Here is a 6,682-nt window from a genome sequence, read left to right as displayed (position 1 = left end):
ATGCTAGGATTGATTCTAGGTGCTTAACAACAAGGGTCGTAGAGAGCTGGTTGAAATGTCACCCCGATGTCACTGTGGGTGTGTGGTTGAGGGGTCAGCCTTCCTTCCCACCTGAGTTCCTCAGGGGAGCCCAGAATGCTTACTGAGGATTCTCAAGAGGGGGCTTTGGCTGTTCCCTTCTCCCTGTGATGACCAGGTGTGGAACGGGCCCCCTTTCCTTTGACTTCCCCCCAAGCATCCGTTCACACAGGGACGAGTGTGGAGCTAATTTGACTGATGACTTGGAGGCAGGCATAGGGGTTTACATCACCCACCTGACAGCCCTGATGAGAATTTAGACCCGAATATTAAACACCCCAATTCTGAAATGTCCCTTGACCATTCCCAGCACATAGAATGTTTTCCTGGCCAACTTTTTCTTCTTGGGTCCCCCTGCTTCCCTCCATGTTTCTGGGCGCTCTCCTGCTTTTTTCTCTCATTTCTGGACAACTTTCTCCCCATCTCCTGGGGCACCCCTGGAAACTCAATATTTCTTTACTATACCTAGCAACCCCACACTTGTAATTCTGTCCTAATCCAGTGGTTCTCAACCCTGGTCTCACATTAAAATTGCCTGTGGGGTTAAAAAATACAATTGCCTGGACCCCAATCCAGCACAATTAAATCCGAAGTTCAGGAAAGGCTGAGAGCTTAGCCACTGAACAACGAATAACATCTCAGCAACCGAACAACTTTACTATTCATTTCTTTCTCACAACACGACTGATGGAGATTGGGTGGCACTCCTTGCAAGTGATTCAGGGATCCAGTCTTCCTAGTCACAGGACCCTGGATTACTGCAAGTGAAGCTGGGAAATGTAGTCTTTCTTGGTGCTCCAGAAGAGGAAACAGGATCTAACCAGGACATGGGTTTGAGTCCTGGTCCGGGAAGATCCCACATACCGTGGAGCAACTAAGCCTGTGCACCACAACTACTGAGCCTGCACTCTAGAGCCCACGAGCCACAACTTCTGAGCCCACGTGCCACAACTACCGAAGCCCATGCCCGTGCTCCGCAATAAGAGAAGCCACCGCAAAGAGAAGCCCACGCACGGCAACCAGGAGCAGCCCAACTCACTGCAACAAGAGGAAGCCCGTGCGCAGCAACGGAGACCCAACACAGCCAAAAAAAACACATTAAATAAATAAAAGCTCCCCAGATGATTCTAACGTGTAGCCAAGTGTGCCAACCACTGCCTCTCTATTTTGGACATCACTTTGTAGTGTGGGGAATTTCCTTTTAGTCCCAAACTGGCATCAGTTTTTCCTAATACAGGCAGTTACATTTCTAAAAGGAACTCTGCCCGTTTTTTTTTTTTAAATCCTTTTTCCCTCTTGGCACGGTAGCATGTGGTTAGTAGGGCAGAAAGGATTCTTATCACACTATAGCTGGGAAGACTGGCCTGGAGGGGCAAGGGCTTTGCCTAATGTCACACAGAAAATTGTTGGCAGAGCTGGAACCAGGCTCTTGGACTCTCGGCTCCCAGCCGGGCTTCCCTGCCATGCTGCCTTCCAGAGATGGAGGGGGATTGATTAGAAATGGGGGTAGGGTTGTGCTTGGGGAAGGAGGCACTGTTGGAGGAGAAACATGGGCTAAGAAAGGGAACCACGAGGGATCGCGTGGGCTCCCTTGCCATCCCCAGACTCAGCTCCTCAAGAGACCCAGGGGGTTGAGAGCATCACCTTTAGACAAGCTCACTGGCCCGGCTTCCTCTGGGCTGGGTTTGGTGGGGACCACAGAGTTCTGGGAGAGACAAGTGCAGGCCATGCCAGCTGGTAAGGAGGGCCGTCTAGCTTGTTCCATTGATCTGTTTATCTAGCCTAATTGCCATGATCAGAGTTTTAATTCTTTAGAAACTTCTGTTTTACTATCTAGTAAGGAAAGTTTTCAATTACTCTCTTTTTTTATTTATTATTTTTAAAATAAATTTATTTATATTTTTGGCTGCATTGGGTCTTCGTTGCTGCTCACGGGCTTTCTCTAGTTGCGGTGAGCAGGGGTTACTGTTCATTGCGGCGCGCGGGCTTCTCATTGTCGTGGCTTCTCTTGCTGCGGAGCACCAGCTCCAGGAGCGAGGGCCTCAGTAGTTGTGGCATGCGGGCTCAGTAGTTGTGGCTCTCAAGCTCTAGAGAACAGGCTCAGTAGTCGTGGCGCACTGGCTTAGTTGCTCCGCGGCATGTGGGATCAGACCAGAGCTCGAACCCGTGTCCCCTGCATTGGCAGGCGGATTCTCAACCACTGCACCACCAGGGAAGTCCCTGTGGCTGTAACTTTTGCAGTTTGAAGTGTGACAGCAAAGCTGGCACAAATGTTTTTCCTTCTTCACAGTCTCCTGGATAGATTTGTTCTTAGACCGTTTGATGTTTTTCTTTCCTTTTTTTTTTTTTTTGTTTTTTGGCCGTGTGGCTTGTGGGATCTTAGTTCCCTGACCAGGGATGGAACGGGGCCCTCAGCAGCGAAAGCTCGGAGTTCTAACCATTGGACCACCAGGGAATTCCCTTTCTTTCCTTTTGCAGTTGAGCACTTTCACCTTTTCCCTTAAAGGAAGCACGTTACGGCTTCTCTGTGGCAGATCCGAATTGCCAGCATCACTTCTCTGGTGCTTTGGGGCGATTTTGAGTAAAATAAAAGTTACTGGAACGCAAAGCGCTGTGGTAGCAAGACAGTCGATCTAACTTAGAGGGCTACTAAGTGACTATCAGGTGAAATACGCTGGACAAAGGAATGATGCGTGTCCTGGGCAAGACAGAGTGGGACAGTGAGAGGTTTCATCACTCTACTCAAAATGGCACACAATTTGGGGACTTCCCTGGTGGCGCAGTGGTTGAGAGTCCGCCTGCCAATGCCGGGGACACGGGTTCGTGCCCAGGTCCGGGAAGATACCACATGCCGCAGAGCGGCTGGGCCTGTGAGCCATGGCCACTGAGCCTGCGCGTCCGGAGCCTGTGCCCCGCAACGCGAGAGGCCACAACAGTGAGAGGCCCGCGTACCGCAAAAAAAAAAAAAAAAAAAAAAAAGGCACGCAATTTGAAACTTACAAGTTGTTTATTTCTGAAGTTTTCCATTTAATATTTTTGGACAGCCGTTGCCCATGGGTAACTGAAAGCGCCGATAAGTGGGGACTACTGTATTCATTCAACAATTATCTACTGAGCACCTTTGAACAAGGCGGGGTCCCTACATCCAGAGGCCCAGAGTTTACGGGAGCAGATAGGAAGAGGGTCCTGATCAGGACTCTGTAATGAGAAGCTGTTACGGCAGCACCAAGAAATGGCTCCTCAGTCAGTCCGTGGGAGCATCAAAAAGCATTTCCAAGAGGTGCTGATGCCGGAACGAATTCTCAAACATACGGGGATGTTTGCTAAGTGGATGAATAAATGCTTGTTGCACACTGAAAAGGAATTGGTATTTTGGTAATATTTTTGATATTGAATTTCTTTTTCTACTCTAGAATCCTGCCTCTGAGTGTGTGTGCACATGTGTGAGGGGAGGTGGTGGTCGTGGGGTTTTTGCTTAAAGCACAGATCACCTAATTCCCCACTACCTTCCGTTTACAAATTTCCAAGTTAGGAAGGGAGCATCCCCCCACTCCCCTTAGTCTGTCGTGCTACCTTGGCTTAGGGCCAGACTTAAGATACTCAGACTTTCCAGATTAGAATACTCCCCCTTTTTTTGCCTACTGGGGGGCTAAGGTGTGTCCTCATCTACTGTACTTAATGCAGAAAATAAAGCTGTGTTCTCTAAAGAGGGACACAAGACTGGGAGGAAACAAGAATATAATAAGCCAACCTCTGAAATGTTATGCTGCCTTTAGCTCTTGTTTCTTCTCTGCTACACGGACTCCTGGGCCAGTGGGTCCACAGCGTCTGTTACCTTGTACACATTAAGACTCCCAAACCCTATTTTCAACTGCTCATGAGACATATCTCCACCTGGATGGACTTCTTAGAGATTTTCCAAGACCCAAATCCACAGTCGCACGTGCCTGCTGTTCACTTTCCATGTGACTCTCCAAGAACCCCATGGACCCCCTCGGGACACTGTGGTCATTGTTTATGTGGCTTCCCGCCCTCCATAACCAGGAGTTCCTAGAGGGCAGAGGCCAAGCTTTCTTGTCCTTTGGCACAAGGCTTAGTACAATTATATCAACCAAAAACCATTTCTTCGAACAAATGAATACTATCAGCTGACATGTTGACCTTTTCTTCCCTTAAAAAGTTATGAGTTGGGCAACGGCCTCTGAATTTCTGAACAGGAAAGGGATTTATAAGATGCAGTGTCATGTCATTTTACATGGAGGAAGTGGACCCTGTGTGTGTAAGTTCTGAACCCTGAAACCGGTTAGGAACAGAGGCTTCATTCCCTGTATCACCACTAGCTTAGTCAAACGTCAGCATAAATTCATGATGAAGGATCTAGAAAGAACTTAAAGTATGAGCTTTCTGGGACAACACAAAAGGATAAAGGTAAATTTGGCCCAAATGAGACAAACTTTAAACACACACAGACAAACACTCCCAGCTACAGCCCCACACCTGGGAGGGGTCCCGTCAACTAGAGGGATGGTTCGATCCACTTGTTAATTTCAATAGTGACTGTAATCGTTCTGAATAACAGATTGATAGACATTTTCAGGACTCTTGGTGTGAGTGAGTTAGAAAATTATTTTAGGCTGAGGAATCAAGGAGAAAAGCTATTGGGAAGTGAGACTGAGCCTGAGGAAGAGTGTATGGAGAGTTGCCAGAAGATGGAGCTGACGGTTAAGAGCGTTCATTGAACCCACTTAACCAAGGACATCTTTCAGTTGGTGGGAGTCCAGCTCATGGGAGCAGCCAAATATCCTCGAAAAAGGCCATGCTGGAGCCACAGTGCACTGTGGGAACCAGATGTGCCAGGTGTGAGGCATGAGTGTGCACCTCTGACCACCATCCCCACCTAAGGAGGAGAAAGTGCAGCATCCGGATGTTTCTATTTGTATCTTCTCTTATTTCGTGTTTGCAAGTCTTGGCACAGTGCCTGACAATTTCAGAAATTATCTAAGTGTTTAAGGCTGTTTCCACCCATTTTTTTCAGGGCTTGGTTTTCCTTCCAGAAACAGATCTTCCTCTCTCTGCAGTTTCTCATAAACCTGCCTTTATACTGTGTAGTACTGGTACCCAAGTGTTGGTCTGTGGACCATTTCATCTGTATCAAGTGAGAAAATTAAGTACAGGAGGATAGTTTATAATTAAGCTGAATATATCTAATTTTAAGGATTACCCTTTATTCTGATGTGGTGACTGTGAATTTTATTTCGTCACATGCCGGTATAAGAAACACCCCATTATTTTTCTAACTTGAATAAAATCTTTCCCTGAGTGCCTGCTCACCAGAGGGGAAAGAAATGATATCTCAATCCTGTTTTGGAAGGCTTCTTCCCTTCCCTAGAGTTACATAAAAATCTAAGGGCCTTACATGGTGCCTGGAAAACGGGAGTCAGGGTTTTAGTGCAGACAGAGTGAACAAGGTACCTTGTGCTCTTAAACAATGAGATCCTATGTGAAACATTTTTTTTTTATTGCATTGCTGGGCTTGTGGGAAGGGAAATCTCAAAGAGGTCACAAAACAAAAGAAAACAGCCCTCTTAGGCATGGTGAGTGGACAGGAAAGGTGGAGTTGTCCTAAAGGAAAATGCCAATATTAGCATCTTAGTTGGTAAGTTAAACATAAAGCCAGGGTCACGGTAAGATAACCTGAGATTCTGGTAAGTTAGGGACCTGGTTCCAAGTTGGTATCTTTATCCTGGACCCATCCTGACAGAAGCAAATGCAACTCGTTTCTGGAGGAAGGTATCCTCAATTTCAGCCCCCAGATTTTCCATAGATTCATCCAAACATGAGCTCACAACAAGAGATCACAAAATTCAGAGAAACAGACCACCATGAGCAATAGTCAACATAAACAACAACATATTTATATGTCCAAGGACTTCTGATATTAGGCACAACATGTAAACTAACCGTGTGCGTGTAAATGTTTAATGAAATAAAAGATGGCATTACAAAAATTAACAAGCAAGAAGACATTAGAATGAACAGTTAGTTTTGAAGGAGAACCATCCAGAACTTGTAGAAATAAAAATACAATGCTTAAAACAAAAACGAATTGGAGGGGGTTAACAGCAAATCAAACACAACTGAAAAGAGATGAATGAACCAGAAAGTTGCTCCCCTAAGTATGGTCCTTGGATTCGCAGCATCATCAGCCTGGGAGCTTGTTAGAAACGCAGCACTCAGGCCCCATCCAGAACTACTGCATCAGATTTGCAGTTTAACAAGATGACTTGGTAATTAATAGGCATTTTCAAGTTTAAGAAGTACTAAACTAGAAGATAGAGCTGAAGAAATTATATAGAATGAAGAACAGAGATAAGGAGAAGGGAAATATGAAAGAGAGGGTAAGAGATATGGCAGTTATAAAGATAAGGTCTAAAAAAATGTTATCCTGGTCAATGGAGACATTAAAAAGAATGGAGTATAGATAAATATTTGAAGAGAATTTTCCAGAAATGATGAAAGGCATGAATCCACAGATGTAAGGATTTACACCAAACAAGAAAAATTTACTCATGGTCAGGAGTAAAACTGCAGAACACCAGTACAA

The sequence above is a fragment of the Tursiops truncatus genome, chromosome 20, assembly GCF_011762595.2.
Source record: "Tursiops truncatus isolate mTurTru1 chromosome 20, mTurTru1.mat.Y, whole genome shotgun sequence".
Classification (NCBI taxonomy): domain Eukaryota; kingdom Metazoa; phylum Chordata; class Mammalia; order Artiodactyla; family Delphinidae; genus Tursiops; species Tursiops truncatus.
This window is presented reverse-complemented; position numbering follows the sequence as displayed.